Raw genomic sequence first — 18613 nt, forward strand, 5'->3', positions numbered from 1 at the left:
GATGCTCTTATGTTTGTGACATGTTTGGTATTTTAAAGTACTTTTATCAAACTTTCAGTTATATATGTGTGTGTGTGTGTGTGGCTGACTTTATTATAGAAGAATTATTTATCTTGTCTTATTTAAATTTTTGACTTTCCTTTCTTATATGGGTGATTGGGTTACCTTCCAATGTTGGATCCTGGTAGGTACAGTCAGGAACTCAACTTTTGGGTCATGACATTATACTACCTATTCATTTTTTTGTTGAGTGTAGAGCATGTTTCAAGATTTGAGATGAGACCTCAACTCTAATTCATAATTTCAGCTTTGATTCAAGGATGAGCGTCATATCCGGATAGCCATTGGATCTTCTCCTTGTTCATGTCCTTTTATTTTTGACAATGACATTCCTCTTGATTTTAGTATTTATCGATTATATTTTAGACTTCACTTTGAATTAGTAGTTCTTGTACGATAAGTCCCAGGTCCCGAGGGTTGTAATAGTTAGAGATACTTCCACATTTTTATCATTTATTTTTTAATTCATGAAGATACTATATTGAACCATTATCCTTGTCCGGTTTAAGTTAATAATCGATGCTTTTCTTTAGTAAATTCTTAGATGTAAGAATATTTTATTGGGTTAAGAATTGGTTCGATTGGTTCTCTCACTATAGAGTTAGGTGGATCCTACTCACGATCTTTTAATCATGACACTAAAAGGCCCAACGCAACAATATCTAGGTATTGACATATAGGTACAAGTCCAACATAGGTCATAGGATTAACACTTTTTTAACTCAAAATGTTTAGTAGATTTTAGGCATAAAGAATTATTGGCACAAAATAGCCAAATATGTAAAGACTAACACATTATCCGGGACAAAAATATGGGACGACAATATTCTTATCCAAATTTAAGATACGTAAAGACCGGTGGATTAATAGGGATAAAAATCAAATTAGTGGTGTCAAGTGTCAATGGTTGCTCAAGTACATTAGTGGCCTAATGCCAACATCAAATGGAGGCCTTATATTTTTAGAAAAAATAATTTTATTACAATGTCTATTTTTAGAATTATATAATTGGTATTTTCTGATTATTTCTTTTTAGTTAATAATATAATCAATACATTTAATCTTTCTTGAGACATGGTACTCTAAATGTATCAAACTTTTTTTAATAATCTTTTCATTTTATATATTAAAAAAAGTATATTTATATATATAATATTTAATATTTTTTAAAAATAAATTATAATCTATTATTTAATAAAAAAAGGGCCCTCAAATTTGGGGTAATTCTCAAATATAGACCCAAATTAGGGTGGCTTTCAAATTTTAGCCTAAATAAAAAGGCTTTGTTAAAATAGCCTTTACTTGTTAAGTCATATTCTTTTGGACGAAAATACCCTCCAGAATCGACCTCCAAATATTCTCAGTTTAATCTCTTTCTTCCTCTCTTTCTTTTAAATTCCAGAATTGATCTCCAAAATATTGTTGTTAAATCACTTTCTTTCAAATTTGAGAATCGACTTTCAAACATTCATAGAATAGACTTTAGCTGTAAGGTTTCTTCAGGTATGAATTTCATCATCCAAATTCATTGTGGTGGTAATTTTAGCTTATTGATGCATTGTGGTAATTTTTCTCATTATATAATTACCATATTGATTTGATTTTTCGGGAGGTGAACGTAAGATGAACTTGGAATATGCTATTGTTGTAGTAACATATTTACCATTGAGGAATTTCATCAAATAGTTTATGGGCAGTTTGTTATTACAGTTATAATTGTGTTTGAGTAGTTATGGGGGGTTGGTCTTGGAGAGAAAGGCCATTAATATGGGAGTTAACGTTGATCGCAACATATTTTGGGAAGGTTAAATGTATAAAGTAATGGTGGTACAAGAAATTAGTTCCAAGTATTTCAAACTAGTGGTATAATTAGCATTAGAAGATGATGAGGAATTGTATCGAACAGTTTGTGGGGAGTTTATTTTTGCGATTATAATTATGTTTGACTAGTTGTAAGGTTTTGGTCTTTGAGGGAAAGGCTGTGTTTTACATCTCGGATAAATCCAGCCTATATTTTAGAGATTAAAGAAGCACTAAATTGTTGATTCTAAAATAGAGCACCTTAGCTCTTAGCTTGTATAACATAGAACAACAGGCAATAGGTTTAAACTCTATAATGGTAGTAGGATTTGGTACTTTAGGTAACAAGGTTATTATTATACAACTTTTCAATGTTAAATAAATCATTCATTGTTGAACACGAATCATATTTATATTAATTGACTATTTGTTGTTAAACCATGCTTACCTAAATATGTTGGAATAATCACCAGTGTTTTTGGAACCTTCTTTTATCTCAGTATCGCATGTTTCTATTGAGTGACACAACACAGGAGATCCCCTAAAGATGACACGGTTTCTTAGTTTTCCACACACCTCCCGGAACCCCTTATTAGAAAACTTCAGTCTTGGCATATTAGAATATCCATTATGTTTTATATATTCAGTTCCTTGACTGTAGGTGTGAACCTTTGGGTGTTGAGGTGATTTGGCAGAATAATAAATGATCCCGTTTGGGGTAGCCATAGTTATCTATAAGATTTTACAAGCCAAAAAAAAATTTCTGGTTGTATCCGGTAAGGCAAAAAATATATTCAACAAAGCATTAACCAAAAACCTGAAAGGCAAAGCAAATACTAAAATAATAAGATTCTTAGTTTAAAAACTAAATAAGATTCTTGATACTCTTTTTCTTTCATAACTGCACTAAAATACATGGGGTTTAAATCACCTAGCGTATACACAGAGCCCTGAATCTTTATTGTAACATGCTTTCTTCAATATTTCTCCACTTCTCAATAATAGTCAGTACATCATTCTCTTTCAAGGCCATACTATCAAAGTATTGAGTTGATAAAATATGTTATATCATTTGTAACCTATCTCTGAAGTAAAAAAAAAAACCCTCTCAGAATGACCCCTTGAGTGTGTGTTATTCAGTAGTTTCAACTGCGATTTAGCATCTTTAGATTTTGTCATATATTTCAAGTTATGCCCCATGGGCAGGAGTTGACACTTCCTTAGTCTATAATGACTTGGCAAATGACCTATAAATCTTGCCTCAGAGGCAACAATGAGACAGTTATGCCCCATGGGCAAGAGTTGACACTGTCATAGTTTGTAATGATTTGGCAGATGACCTATAACTCTTGCCCTAGAGGCAAGACTTTGACAGTTATGCTCCATGGACAATAGTTGACTATGCCTTACTCTTTAATGATTTTACTTGTTGAAGATATATATTCTAAATTAAATTGTTACTAATCTTTTTTTTTCATTTTTCACAAGGGTTGTGCTTGGAATGGATGGAAAAGAAATGAGTATTGAGTAATACAATATGGGACAAACAATAGAAATAAGGAGTTATAGGTTATCAAACCAATATTGGAGGCTATAATAGATGAAGAAATGAGGCAGCCATCAAAGATTAAGAGGGTATGACAAAAAAAGAAGAGGATACTTAATGTCGAGACTACTCTCTTGAGACACAATGCCTCTTTGAATGAGGTAAATGTCAAATCGATCTTTATTGACAAACAAAATATGATGACGTACATGTCAAACATTGAAATTACACACAACATTCAATTTAAGGTTATAAAATCAAGAACAACAAGATATTCACTGCGTTATTTGGACGACAACTATGTGTGGCGATTTCATGCCTCAAAGATTCCCAAATCTTTTCTCTTTCAGGTTACTACATATGAAAAGGCTTACAGTTGCTGAGTTGATTTTATAACGTCCGACCATAGGAATGCAACATCAAAGGTCATATGTGACTACATACTTGAGCTAGTGCGTGACTCTAGTAATGTAATCATACCAAACTTTGTGATAGATGAAATGAGAAGGAAATACGGAAAAATCATATCCTACAATAACGGATAGCGAGTGATACAACTTGCCTATACGGTGATAAGAGGAACCACAGAAGAGAACTACAACAGGTTGCCATCGTATTTTCACATGATGAAAGAAAACAACCCAAGCACATACACAAACATGAAGAGGGACGATGAGAACAGGTACAAATTCTATACTGTTGAAATTGAAATTTTTTTCTCAAGAGGCAAAAGTTTATTCTTTAATTGCACTGATTAAATTATTAACATATATGCAACTCTTGTCTCATGGGCAAGACTTGGTTTAGACAATTATTGTACAAATGCTATACTGTTGAAATTGAAAATTTTTGCCCAAGGGACAAAAATTTATTCGTTAATTGCACTGATTAGATTATTAACATATATGCAACTCTTACCTCATGAGCAAGACTTAGTTTAGAAAACTGTTGAAATTAAAAACTTTTGCCCAAGAGGCAAAAGTTTATTCTTTAATTGCACTGATTAGATTATTGACATATATAAAACTCTTGCCTAATGTGCAAGACTTAGTTTATACAAATGCTATACTGTTGAAATTGAAAACTTTTGCCCAAGAGGTAAAAGTTTATTCTTTAATTGCACTGCTTAGATTATTAACGTATATGCAATTCTTGCCTCATGGGCAAGACTTAGTTTATACAAATGCTATACTATTGAAATTGAAAACTTTTACCCAAGAGGCAAAAGTTTAATCTTTAATTTTACTTATTAGATTATTAATATATATGCAACTCTAGCCTTATGGGAAAGACTTAGTTTAGAAAATTCTTGTATAAATGTTATACTGTTGAAATTGAAAACTTTTGCCCAAGAGGCAAAAGTTTATTCTTTAATTGCACTGATTAGATTATTAACATATATGCAAATCTTGTCTCATAGACAAGACTTAGCTTAGAAAATTGTTGAAATTGAAATCTTTTGCCCAAGAGGCAAAAGTTTATCCTTTATTTGGACTGATTAGATTATTAACATAGATGGAACTATTGCCTCATAGGCAAGACTTAGTTTAGAAAATTGTTGTATAAATGCTATACTGTTGAAGTTGAAAACTTTTGCCCAAGAGACAAAAGTTTATTCTTTAATTGCACTGATTAGATTATTATCATATATGCAACTCTTGCCTCATGGGAAAAACTTAGTTTAGAAAATTGTTGTACCTTGATTATAAACATCAAATGTAATTTGTTACTAATATTCTTTTGCTCAACACAGGTTTCAATATGTTTTTTCACTGCTATTGATACACCACCATCAAAGAAAGCTCGGTAAACTGACCCAATTGTGCCATCACCAATCAAAGACTCCTTATCTAGAAAGGTTTTTGTGCCAGCCTCCCAGTCCTCATATTTTGAAGGCAAAGTTTTTCTGAAAAGAACCAACTTTCCTATAATGACATTTGAATCTGTTGAAGCCAAATGGTGTGCTCTCTACAATGAATGCTTCATCTTCTCTCCTCCTTCTCTATCGAGCCTTCATATTGATAATGGTTATCAAACAAATACTTGAAAGGATTACTGCAACAATGACAATAGCAACAATAACTGAGGCACTCAATATTGGTTTCCTTTTTGCAAAAGTAGTGCCACCGGCAGAACATAAAACATCTAAAGGATCACTACATAGATCAGTATTATGAAAAAATGTTGAGGGTCCAAAATTTTGGATGCTCTCAATTGAGGGAATAGCACTAGATGGAAGGTTGTAAGATAAATTAAAATGAGTTAAATTTTGCAAATCCCCAAGGGCAATAGAGATTAATCCAGACAATGTATTTTACGATAAATCCAAAAAATTCAAGTTAGATAAATTTCCAATGATTGATGGAATACTGCCATTCAATTGGTTATGATGTAAGTCAAGATATACAAGGATTGACAAATTATACAGATTTTGTGGAATTTCTCCTTGTAAAAGATTCTCAAATAGATCCCTGTAGTAAATATTAGACTCTTCAAAATTCCAGTTCAAAGCAATGATGAAATTAAACAAACTAAACTGAAACGGTACTATACTCACATTTGAAGAAGAAGTTTGCCGGTTCTAATCTCCTACGGGATTTCACCAAATAGGGTGAGATAGACTGACAGAGAATTCTTCAGACATTGATGTAAAATACATGTTAGTGATAAACTGAATTTACTAGAAACTTACATCAATAATAATGTCAATTAAGTTTGAAGGAAGAAGTTGGAAGAATCAAAATCAACATCCATTGAGAGACTCTCTATTTCTTCATCAGAAGCAACATTCATTTTTTATGTTAATGGAGTTTGAAGATTTGAGTGAAATCAGTTGAAGAGAAAGAGGAGCAAGAGAAAGAGTAGTTGAGAAATAAGAAAAAAAGATAACAATGAGAATCAATATCTAATAAAAATCTGGGAGAAAAATAGAAATAAGAAAAACTCTAAATAAAGGTTAAAGACAAATTAATTAAAAAAAAAAGAATAAATAGATAATGGTTGAGAAAAAATAAAGGAGAAAAAAAAATAAAGGTTGAAATAAATAAATTAAAACATGAAAATAAAGTTAAAGGAAAGAATAAAAACTAAAAATAATAAAAAAAACCGATTAATAAATTTAAAGGAAAAAATAAAAAGGTGAAAAAAAAATTAGAATAATAAAAGTAAAGGAAAAATAAAAAAGAGAAAATAAAAAAAAATTGAGTGATAAATGAGTATGGAAAGTTTAAAAATATATTTGAGGTGTAGAGGGGCAAAATGGTACTTTTAGTATATTAAAAAGTAAGGAAGGCTATTCTTCAATAATATACTTATATATGGCCAAATATCTAAAACCACCTATATTTGAGTCTATGGGATGCAATTTTTTGTCAAATTTGTGGGTAACACAGCGCCCTTATGATTTTTTTACAAAAGGGTAGAGTCTACCTGGTTTAAAGATTATTTGCAGACGATATATGTATATTATCTAAAATCAAGGTTTCAATTTGTTCTCTCTTCTTCTTAATTAGTGCTAGATCTGTTGATATGCGCCCAGGAGAAAATCAGTTGTGGTTGTATAGCTTTTTACTTGAATTTTCTTCTTAGTCACTCGGCCTAGGAGGAGTGTTATGATCCTATGTAGTGAGATGTCAAAATACATTGGCACCCCTGAGGGGACTAGGAATTTTGCATTAAATAATGCTTGGGATTCTATTTTTAGTGTTAATGTGAACTCTAGAATCCTTCATCTTCCTTCTCTATCTCCTCATTCTCAATTGTCTCTTACATTATCTCTCTGCACTATCTATATACTTTTTCTTCTTTGTTATTTTACTGTTCAACAATCAATTGATCAGTCCTTTTTTGTTGCTAAAAATACTTTGAATATGGTTGATCTACGTGTGAGACGAGATATTATGTACGCAACATCAAAGTTTCTCCTCTTTTTTGTATTGTTTAGTTTATCCTACACCCTATCAATCGATGTTCACAGCGGCAATGTTTAACACTAGTTCCTCTTTTCCATGTGTTTATGTTTTATGACATTAATGTGATATTCTTCCTTCTTATGGATTGTGTTTGATGAATCCAGGGGCTTATCAGAAGTTTGCATTGTGGCCAATAAGAAAGTTGTTGAAGTCAATATTGGTACGCTACTTCCATTTCACAAATCAATATGTATAATGATTTTACGCTCAAGGAAAATCTAGAAGAATTAATATAATCAATTTTTGTCATTTGTATCAACTATGATTACTTAAACAACAAAATTCAGTAATATTCGAGTACTATAGGTAATGAAAAAAGCTTTTTACTTTAGCCGTTCAAAAAATTAGGAGTAACATTTGTTGGATGCATGTTTACTTGTATGGAATGAGCAGTTTATTGACCAAAGTCAATATTAAATGTACTAATGAATAGTTTAGGAACAAGGAATTCTTGTAATTTTCCAGGTTGCAAAGCTCATCTACAGTTCTGTTTGGAATGACACTGAAACAAGTCTTGCTCTCTATTATTGCATTGATCCAAACATCTGTTATAACTTGTAAATATTACTACACTTTTATTTATCTGTGTATTAACTCAGTCATGCATAAATAAGTATAATTTTTGAAAAAGTAGGGTATTTGATAAAGGAAGGGGCATGTCTAGGGGATCAGGAGAGGGTTCATTCAAATCCCCTTGGCAAAAAATTATATTGTATGTATAAGGTATTTCTTTTATTTTTTTACGTATAAATATAAAATATGAATTCCTAAAATAAAGAATAGAGGTTAGGTAGTGGTTTAAGGGGTTCAAACTTCACCTTCAAATTTCAAGCACTATATTTTATTTTATTTTTACATGTCTTAGTAAAAATCCTAGATCAGTCACTAGTTAAAGGAGGAAGGGGTTCTTTTTCTTACTTTTATAATTAATCAGTATGTTTAATCCAACATACATATTTGGTAGTCTAAATCAACAATATTTTTAAGATTGCTAATTTTATAAGGGTAAAGGACCTTTAAACTTCACTTTTTTTCAAAAAGGAAATCATTCCCTGTAAGAGGATATATTGACATCAAAGCAATTGAGTGAGAAGGGTACAAATAATACCTCATCAATGTGTAACTAGATTGGAAGCTGAAGGCTTGTATGCATCCATCACCATGCTAGGGACCAAGTCCCTTTTTAGTTTCTTCAGCTAATAATAGAAAAAGTTCTACACTAGTTCACCACAATAATGAGAACCTGGTCCCCCACCAAGTTCTACGACTAAGAACAAAAGCTAAAGAATAGACTTAAGAACTAAAAGTATAGTAGGCAAGATGTTTTACATGGAAACCTCCTTGCTCAAGGAAGTAAAACCACGACCCCAGTGGAATTTCTTACCAACTTCATTAAATCAAGAGCAACTTTGACATTACAACCTCGTGCAACCTATGAATTAAACTCTTAACCGCCCTTCTAATAATTCTATTGTAAGCACTCTCTACAATAACTCTATTGCAAAGACAACCAAGGATAACTCTATCCCACAAAGTTATTACCATGGCTAACTCTAGACCCCCAACACAATAATGGCTAACTCTGGTGCACAACTCATATCTACAAGATAAGATATGGAATAAAATACCTACACAAGCTTCTCAAAAGAGGAGTAGGTTTATAACATTAGACTAAAATACAATGATTTAACAACCTAGACCTAAAGACATATTGTGTTGTAGAACATTGGTCCCTTGGTTTATGGAGCTTTGTCTTGATGAAACTTTGTGATGGCTTTTTAAGATGATAAGAAATTTTTGATTGTGCAAAAATCTAGGTTTTCCTCCCACATAATGATTTATATATATGGAGAAAATAAGAGGTAAAACCTAGAATATTTCTTATTTGTCAAGATTAGAAATCTACTTTTGTGCCACCAACCACCTGCAAAGCTGCCAAAACAACTGTAAGACATGACTTTCCAGTTGTACAGTTGACCACATACATAAACCCTTTAGGGACTAGGTCCTGACATACAGTTTGTCAATCATTAAGAGCACAAGTTTCATATACCAGATCATACTTCTATGTCCCCATACCACCAAAATTACATATATTTAACTAGGAGAAATTCCTTTTAGAAGTTACCTGTTAACAAAGTTATGAGTACACCCATAATATGAACCTATTCCCTACAAAATAGGATCCCTTTGAGGACCATGTTCTCACACTGTTGACTCTGAGAAATGGAATAAATTCTAGAGGCAACATATCTAGTGAGGAAAAGGTTCCCTCAAGAGTTTGATCATTCATCAAAACCACATGTACATTAATTTACCCCTTTTGATGGTGACAACCCAATGACCAAAAAATCAAATTCAAAGAGTTTTTCTATTATCAACATCATTTATCTCTTCTTTAGTTTCTGTTACCATCTAGGAGTATCAATTCCCTCTATCACAACCATCGTTATTATCAATTCCCCCATCACTAGAATCTTCAAATAACAATATTTTACTTCTCTTTTTGTCTCTTTTGGAGCTTGTCGATCATAAGAATCAAAGTAAGTTTGCCAATCATCAATACCACAAATATAAAATTTTCCCCTTTTTGATGATCATAAACTTAAGTCAATAGTAAATCAGATTAGGATGTTTCCCATGACACCAACACTCATTTATGTTCCCTCGGTCACCATCGTTTAGTTTCCCTTACCATATTATTCTCTGAGGTACCAAAATTAGAATAGGATGTTCCACCTGCCACCAACACTCATTTGTGTTCTCCATGTCACCATTGATCAATTTCTTTTACCACATTATTCTTTCTGGTACCAGGTAACTTTATGTAACAGCCCAGAAATTTAGGCCCTTGAAAATTTCTAAGTTGAGCTTACTGCCCAACCTACGACTTACCTTACGAGTTGTAAGGTCACCTTATAGGTCATAGGGCTACAATCATAGGGTGACCAGTGAGGTTACCCATGCCACGGTGTTAGTGACGACTTGCACCTCATAAGTCGCCATGACTCTTTACAAGTCATAGTGAGCCTTTTGTAGCCAAACTAGTGTAATACCTAAATGTTTATGTCCTGACCATGAGTTGTACCTCACGAGTCATAAAGACTCAGTAAGAGTCGTGATGTACCAATCACAGGGTGACCAGTGTGTTACCTAAAGTTATTATCCAGAGTACAACTAGGATCCTACGAGTCGTAAGGTCTGACCACGAGTCTATGGTGTGACTCATAGGGTCACCAGTGAGGGGTCCCTAAGTTACTGTCCCTGAGTTATTCACTACTTAAAAAATAGTTTTTCTGACCACAAAAAATCGACCACAGCATGTGATCGCAAAAAAATCAACGACATGTGATCGGTTTTTTATTTTTTAAATTTTTTTTAAAAGCAACCACATGTGGTCACTTTTATATTTAAAATTCCAAAATAATTATTTCAATAATTTTTATATTAATTATTAATTATTTTTCCAAAAATAATAAAAATAAAAATAGCAACCACTTAAGGTCGGTTTTGGAATTAAAAAAATAAAAAAGAAAATAATTTAAAAAAATCGACCATTTGTAGTAGGTTTTACTTAAAAAAATATGATTATTTAAAAATCAACCACTTGTGGTCAGTTTTCTTTTAAAATTAAATTTAAAATATTTTATAAAAGCGACCACAAGTGGTCGGTTTTTAATTTTAAATAATAATAAAAAAATTTTCAAAAAACCGACCAGTTGCAATCGATTTTGTAAACAAAAATATAATTAGAAAGTAATTTTAAAAAATGACCACTTGTGGTCTCTTTTATTTTAAAAATAAAATTTAATATATATTATAAAAGCGATCACACGTGGTCAGTTTTGGAATTGAAAAATAAAATAATTTTAGAAAACTGACTACTTGTGGTCGGTTTTATTTAAAAAAATACAATTAAAAGTATTTTTAAAAAGTGACCACTTATGGTCGGTTTTATTATAAAAATTAAATTTAAAATATTTTATAAAAGAGACCACATGTGGTCGGGTTTAGAATTAAAAAATATATATAAAAAATTATTTAGGAAGCCGACCACCTATGATTGGTTTTATTTATAAAATACAATTAAAAACTATTTTTTAAAAAGTGACAACTTGTAGTCGGTTTTATTTTAAAAATTAAATTTAAAATATTTCATAAAAGCAACCACATGTGGTTGGTTTTGAAATTAAAAAAAATAAAAAAAAAAAGAAAATTATTTCAGAAACAGACAACTTGTCGTCACTTTTATATTAAAAAAATAAAATATTTTAAAAAAGAGACCACTTGTGGTCATTTTTTTATTAAAAATAATTATATGTAAAATTAAATATATTAATTTTTAAAATTACACTGATCACACGTAGTCGATAACCAATATAATAATAATAAAAATCAATCAATCTTAGATTTTATAAAAAATTATACTAAAAAAATATCAAATAAAATAAATAAATTATATTAAACATAATCTTTAACTTTTACTTATGTTTCAATATATAAAATATATTTTTTTTACTTTGTATATACGTTGAATGACGTTAAACATGCATAATCTTTGTATAATGAATATGTGTGTATATATATATCATACCGTTGAGATAATGATATTATGCTACTATTGCAGTTATAATAATGTAACGTACATATATAGTCGATAATTCATCAAAATATAATGAATGCGTTCTATTATGAGGTAATATACTTGTGGATGTGATGTATATAGTACATTCAAGAGTTCATATATATATATATATATATATATATATATATATATATATATTGTAGTGATCGATCGATGAACGATGTAGTAAAAAACTAGTTGAATCTATCCAAACATATTGAATATCTTGATTTGAAACAATAGAAGTAATAATATCCTATACGTTGAAGTTATATTAACGTAAGCTAATAAAATTAATTGATAACTCATCAAAGTATGTATATGAATTATGTCGCATTATATTATTGGATAATATTCTCGTGTACGATGTGATATATATAGAACGTATTTAAAACTTGATATAGCCGATAGTGTGTATATGTGTGTATCTATATGTATATATATAGTAAATACATATTATGTAGTGAAGGTATATTAATGACATAAGATAAACTAACCGAAATTCATCGGAGTATATGTGGAATACATTGTATATTATTATCGGGTAATAAAATCACGTATGTGATGTATATAGTACGTATTTGAAAGATGATAGCCAATTGAATATATATGTATATATACGTATATCTCATGTAGTGACGTATGCAGTAATCAAAATCTAGATAACCAAATCTATGTATTAAAATATTTTGAATAATACATTGATATCATACTATTGAGGAAATAAATATACTATTGTGTGTCAATGTAGACACACATATATTGTTGAAGTTGTAATAACGTAAGACAAGTAATCAATAATTTACCTGATTAACACGTTGTATTACGTGGCATATAATTAATATCGTATTTAAAAGCTAATTAACCAAAAATTTATCGTAATTTGCAAAATTCATTGACATTATTATACGATTGAGTAGATATACTACTCATGTTAATGTGAGGATAAAATAACTAATTATATGATTTAATTTTTTAAAAAAAATTGACCACATGTGATCGTTTTTCGATAGTAACTTTTTTAAAAATAAATCGAACACTTATATTTTATTTTGTCAATAATTTTGTAAAAACCAACCACATGTGGTCGGTTTTCAAATAGATTTCCAAAACCGACCACATGTGGGTGGTATTACTGGTAATTTTATTAAAAATCAACCACATGTGGTTGGTTTACTAAAATTTATTAAACAATATTTTACTAAATAAATTTAACCCAACCCAACCATTACAGAAACACCGCAATACACACATACACCCTAGATCGCGACGCACACACAGAAACAAACACCAACACAACAACACACACATTGCAACACACACAACAATACCCATACAAACTTCGGCGAACCTTCGGCGACGGAAGCTCGACGAACCTCGGCCAGCTTCTCTAATCTCTACTCCGGTGACTCCAACTTGTACGTTGTTCTCTTCTTCTCTAAGTTTTCCTTTCACTCTCAGTTACTAAATGAAACACAAAAAACCCTAGCTGCGATTTTAAGTTTTAGAATTGACTGATTCTATGTTGACAACTCTTACATGTTTAGAATTGAGTGATTTCGTGTTGATAACTCTTATATGTTAACAGCTGAGTCTCATTATATTGATAATTCTTATGCATGTAATGAGTTTAAAGAAAGTTCTTTTTGATGCTTGGATTTATTTGATTTAGCCACAGGAGCAAGACCTCAGCTCAAATTTTCATAATTTATTGTGGTTTTCATTATTCCTAGTTGATTTTTTATTTTTTGGGGTGAATCTTATGTGATAATGAAAGTGTTTGCTTATGGTAATCTGAGTTTCGGTATAAAAGACCAGCATTTTCACAAAATTAGAAAAAATGTTAATTTTATCTATTAATTTCAAATTATCAATAATTAGTTTTAAAGTCAGAATGGTAGCAGTGCATTATGTGATCCTTCAATTTCTATTATTATTTGTTTTCTTGTAACTCAACTATCATATTATTTTGTTGTAGTGACTGTGTTGTTACTAGATGTTATTGATTGTACTTGCTTTGGACTATTTTCTCTTGAGCCAAGGGACTATCAGAAACTGTCTCACTACCTCTGAGATGTAGCGGTAAGGTCTATGTAGTGTGTACTCCCTGCCCTCCTAAGACCCCATTTTTGTGGGATAATACTGGGTATGTCATTGTTGTTGTTAGTCAGAATGGAAGTCATTAATGTTATATCTTTTACAAAATTGTTGCAATTGTTTAAGACAAAGATTATTCTTTCTAATAATTTTACTGTTTGACAGAATCCGTATTCAGGAAAAGGATTGCTTTGTTATTTTCCGATTACTTCTTATCTCTTTCTCTTTAATTTAGGCCAACCAAAGGTAAGTTGATTTCTCTCTATTATCTTATAATGAAGTCTTTAAATATAGTGTTAAGGAGAAATTGTTAACTGTAGAAGGCTTTGAAAGCCATAGAAATTTTGTGATGATTATATGGTGTGAGAGGGACATGCGATGCCTCAAATTATTTTCTTTATTACAATTGTTCAATTGTTTGACTTATAGTATAAATGAATATGTTACTTGAAAGTGCTTAAGCATAGTAACTTGAAGGTCAACTTTAATTTTGAATGTAGTTTAGTTTGGTAACATAGGAGGTGACTTAGTTACTTGAAAATGTTGAAGTGTAGGTACTTGAAACGTAAACTTTTTATTTTGAATTTTGTTAAGTTTGGTAACTTGGGAGGTGACATAGTGACTTGAAAATGTTGAATTGTAGGTACTTCAAATGTGAATTTTTTTTTTTGAATGTAGTTTAGATTGATAACTTGGTAGGTGACTTAGTGACTTGAAAATATTGAAGTATAGGTACTTAAAATATGAACTTTTCATTTTAAATTTCGTTAAGCTTGGTAACTTGGGAGGTGACATAGGGACTTGAAAATGTTGAAGTTTAGGTACTTGAAATATGAATTTTTATTTTGAATGTAGTTTACTTTGTTAACTTGGGAGGTGACTCAGTCACTTGAAAATATTGAAGTGTAGGTACTTGAAATGTGAACTTTTCATTTTGAATTTTGTTAAGCTTGATAACATGGGAGGTGACATAGCGACTTAAAAATATTGAAGTGTAGGTACTTGAAATATAATTTTTATTTTTAATGTAGTTTAGTTTGGTAACTTGGGAGGTGACTTAGTGACATGAAAATGTTCACGTGTTGGTACATGAAATGTGAACTTTTCATTTTAAATTTCTTTAAGCTTGGTAACTTGGGAGGTGACATAGTGACTTGAAAATGTTGAAGTGTGGGTACTTGAAATGTGAATTTTTGTTTGGAATGTAGTTTATTTTGGTAACTTGGGAGGTGACTTAGTGACTTGAAAATGTTGAAGTGCTGGTACCTGAAATGTGAACTTTTTATTTTGAATTTCGTTACGCTTGATAACTTGGGAGGTGATAAAGTGACTTGAAAATGTTGAAGTGTAGGCACTTGGAATGTGAATTTTTGCTTTGAATGTAGTTAAGCTTGGTAACTTGGGTGGTAACTTAGTGACTTGAAAATATTAAAGTGTAGGCAATTGAAATGTGAACTTTTAATTTTGAATATTGTTAAGCTTAGTAACTTGGGAGGTGACATAGTGACTTGAAAATATTAAAGTGTGGGCACTTAAATATGAATTTTTTTTTTGAATGTAGTTTAGTTTGGTAACTTGGGAGGTGACTTAGTGACTTGAAAATGTTGAAGTGTAGGTACTTGAAATATGAACTTTTCATTTTGAATTTTATTAAGCTTGTTAACTTGGGAGGTAACATAGTGACTTGAAAATATTGAAGTGTAGGTACTTGAAATGTGAACTTTTTATTTTGAATTTTGTTAAGCTTGGTAACTTGGGAAGTGACATAGTGACTTAAAAATATTAAAGTATGGGTACTTGAAATGTGAATTTTTGTTTTTAATGTAGTTTAGTTTGGTAACTTGGGAGGTGACTTAGTGACTTCAAAATGTTTAAGTGTAGGTACTTTTAATTTTGAATTTCGTTAAGCTTGGTAGCTTGGGAGGAGACACAGTAACTTGAAAATTTTGAAGTGTAGGTATTTGAAATATGAATTTTTTTTTTGAATGTAGTTTAGTATGGTAACGTGGGAGGTGACTTTTTATTTTGAATTTTGTTAAGCTTGGTAACTTGGGAGGTTACATAGTGACTTGAAAATGCTGAAGTGTGGGTACTTGGAATATGAATTTTTCGTTTTGAATTTAGTTTAGTTTGGTAAGTTGGGAGGTAACTTAGTGACTTGAAAATGTTGAAGTGTAGGTACTTGAAATGTGAACTTTTCATTTTGAATTTCGTTAAGATTGGTAACTTAGGAGGTGACAGAGTGACTTGAAACTGTTGAGGTGTAGATACTTGAAATGTGAACTTTTCATTTTGAATTTTGTTTACCTTGGTAACTTGGGAGGTGACATAGTGAATTAAAAATATTGAAGTATGGGTACTTGAAATGTGAATTTTGTTTTGAATGTAGTTTAGTTTGATAACTTGGGAGGTGACTTAGTGACGTGAAAATGTTGAAGTGTAAGTACTTAACATGTGAACTTTTCATTTTGAATTTCATTAAGTTTGGTAACTTGGGAGGTGACATATTGACTTGTTAATGTTGAAGCGTAGGTACTTGAAATGTTAATTTTTATTTTGAATGTAGTTTACTTTGGTAACTTGGGAGGTGACTTAGTGACATGAAAATGTTGAAGTGTAGGTACTTGAAATGTGAACTTTTCATTTTTACTTTTGTTAAGCTTGGTAACTTGGGAGGTGACATAGTGATTTGAAAATGTTGAAGTGTGGGTACTTGAAATGTGAATTTTTCTTTTGAATGTAGTTTAGTTTGGTAACTTGGGATGCGACTTAGTGACTTAAAAATTTTGAAGTGTAGGTACTTGAAATGTGGATTTTTGTATTGAATGTAGTTTACTTTGGTAACTCGGGAGGTGACTTAGTGACTTGAAAAGTGATTACGTGTAGGTACTTGAAATGTGAATTTTTCATTTTGAATGTAGTTTAGTTTAGTAACTTAGGAGGTGACTTAGTGACTTGAAAGTGATTAAGTGTAGGTACTTGAAATGTGAATTTTTCATATTGAATTTTGTTTAGCTTGGTAACTTGTGAGGTGACTTAGTGACTTGAAAGTGATTAAGTGTAGGTACTTGAAATGTGAATTTTTGCATTGAATATAGTTTTCTTTGGTAACTTGGGAGGTGACTTAGTGACTTAAAAATATTGAAAATGTGAATTTTTTATTTTTAAAGTAGTTTAGTTTGGTAACTTGGGAAGTTACTTAGTGACTTGAAGAGTGATTAAGTGTAAGTACTAGAAATGTGAATTTTTCTTTTTGAATGTAGTTTAGTTTGGTAACTTAGGAGGTGACTTAGTGACGTGAAAGTGATTAAGTGTAGGTACTTGAAATGTGAATTTTTCATTTTAAATTTTGTTAAGCTTGGTAACTTGTGAGGTGACTTAGTGACTTGAAAGTGATTAAGTGTTGGTACTTGAAATGTGAATTTTTGTATTGAATGTAGTTTACTTTGGTAACTTAGGAGGTGACTTAGTGACTTGAAAATGTTGAAAGTGTGAATTTTTCTTTTAGTGACTTTGTGGTCGGAAAAACTATTTTTTTAGTGGTGATAATCTCACATTTAAAAGTTAATTAACCAAAAATTCATCCTAATTTATTCAATACATTGATATTATTATACGATTGAGGAAATATACTACTCGCTTAATGTGATGATAAAATAATTAAGTATCTGATTTATACATACATTGCATTAAATTATTTGGATGTTATTACAAATATTATACAATTTATTAAAATTTTTATTTTTTTAAAGTCGACCTCAAGTTATCATATTTTGATAGTAATTTTTTCAAAAAATAAATCGACCTCTTATAATTGATTTTATAAATAATTTTATAATACCTGATCATTGACTCAACCCAACCCATCTTAATTGCCCTTTTACCTCTATAATTACCCTAGTACTACTGTACTGGTATTTAAATTCATCACAACCAAATCACCGAAATCAAAACTATGATCTCACCTCAACTCACTAACCCGAACCCTCTGACAGCATCTCACCGGCGACGATAACAACTCACTGACAGCTCTTCTTAGCGACGTCACTCAGCTCATCTTAGCGACCTAACCATAAACTCAAACCTCTCTGCTAGATATATTAAAGAAAAGATTGGGAGTAAATCTTTCCTTTAACATATCTAGAACAGAGGTTTGAGTTTATGGTTGGGTCGTTGAGATGAGCTGAGTGATGTCGCTGAGACAACCTGTCGGTGAGTTACTGTCATCACCGGTGAAATACTGTCGGAGTGGTCGAGTTGGTGAGCTGAGGTAAGGTCGTAGTTGTGATGTTGGTGAGTTGATTGTGATGAATTTAGATACTAATACAGTAGTACTGGGTAATTACATAGGTAAAAGGCAATTACCAGAAAAACCGACCACATGTGGTCGGTTTTCTAAATTTTTTTTACCAAAATGGACTATATATTGTCGGTTTTATAAAATATTTCCAGAAAACCGACCACGTGTGGTTGATTTTTAAAATGATTTTCAGAAAACTGACCATATGTGGTCGG

This window comes from Capsicum annuum, chromosome 10, assembly GCF_002878395.1.
Source record: "Capsicum annuum cultivar UCD-10X-F1 chromosome 10, UCD10Xv1.1, whole genome shotgun sequence".
Taxonomy (NCBI): Eukaryota; Viridiplantae; Streptophyta; class Magnoliopsida; order Solanales; family Solanaceae; genus Capsicum; species Capsicum annuum.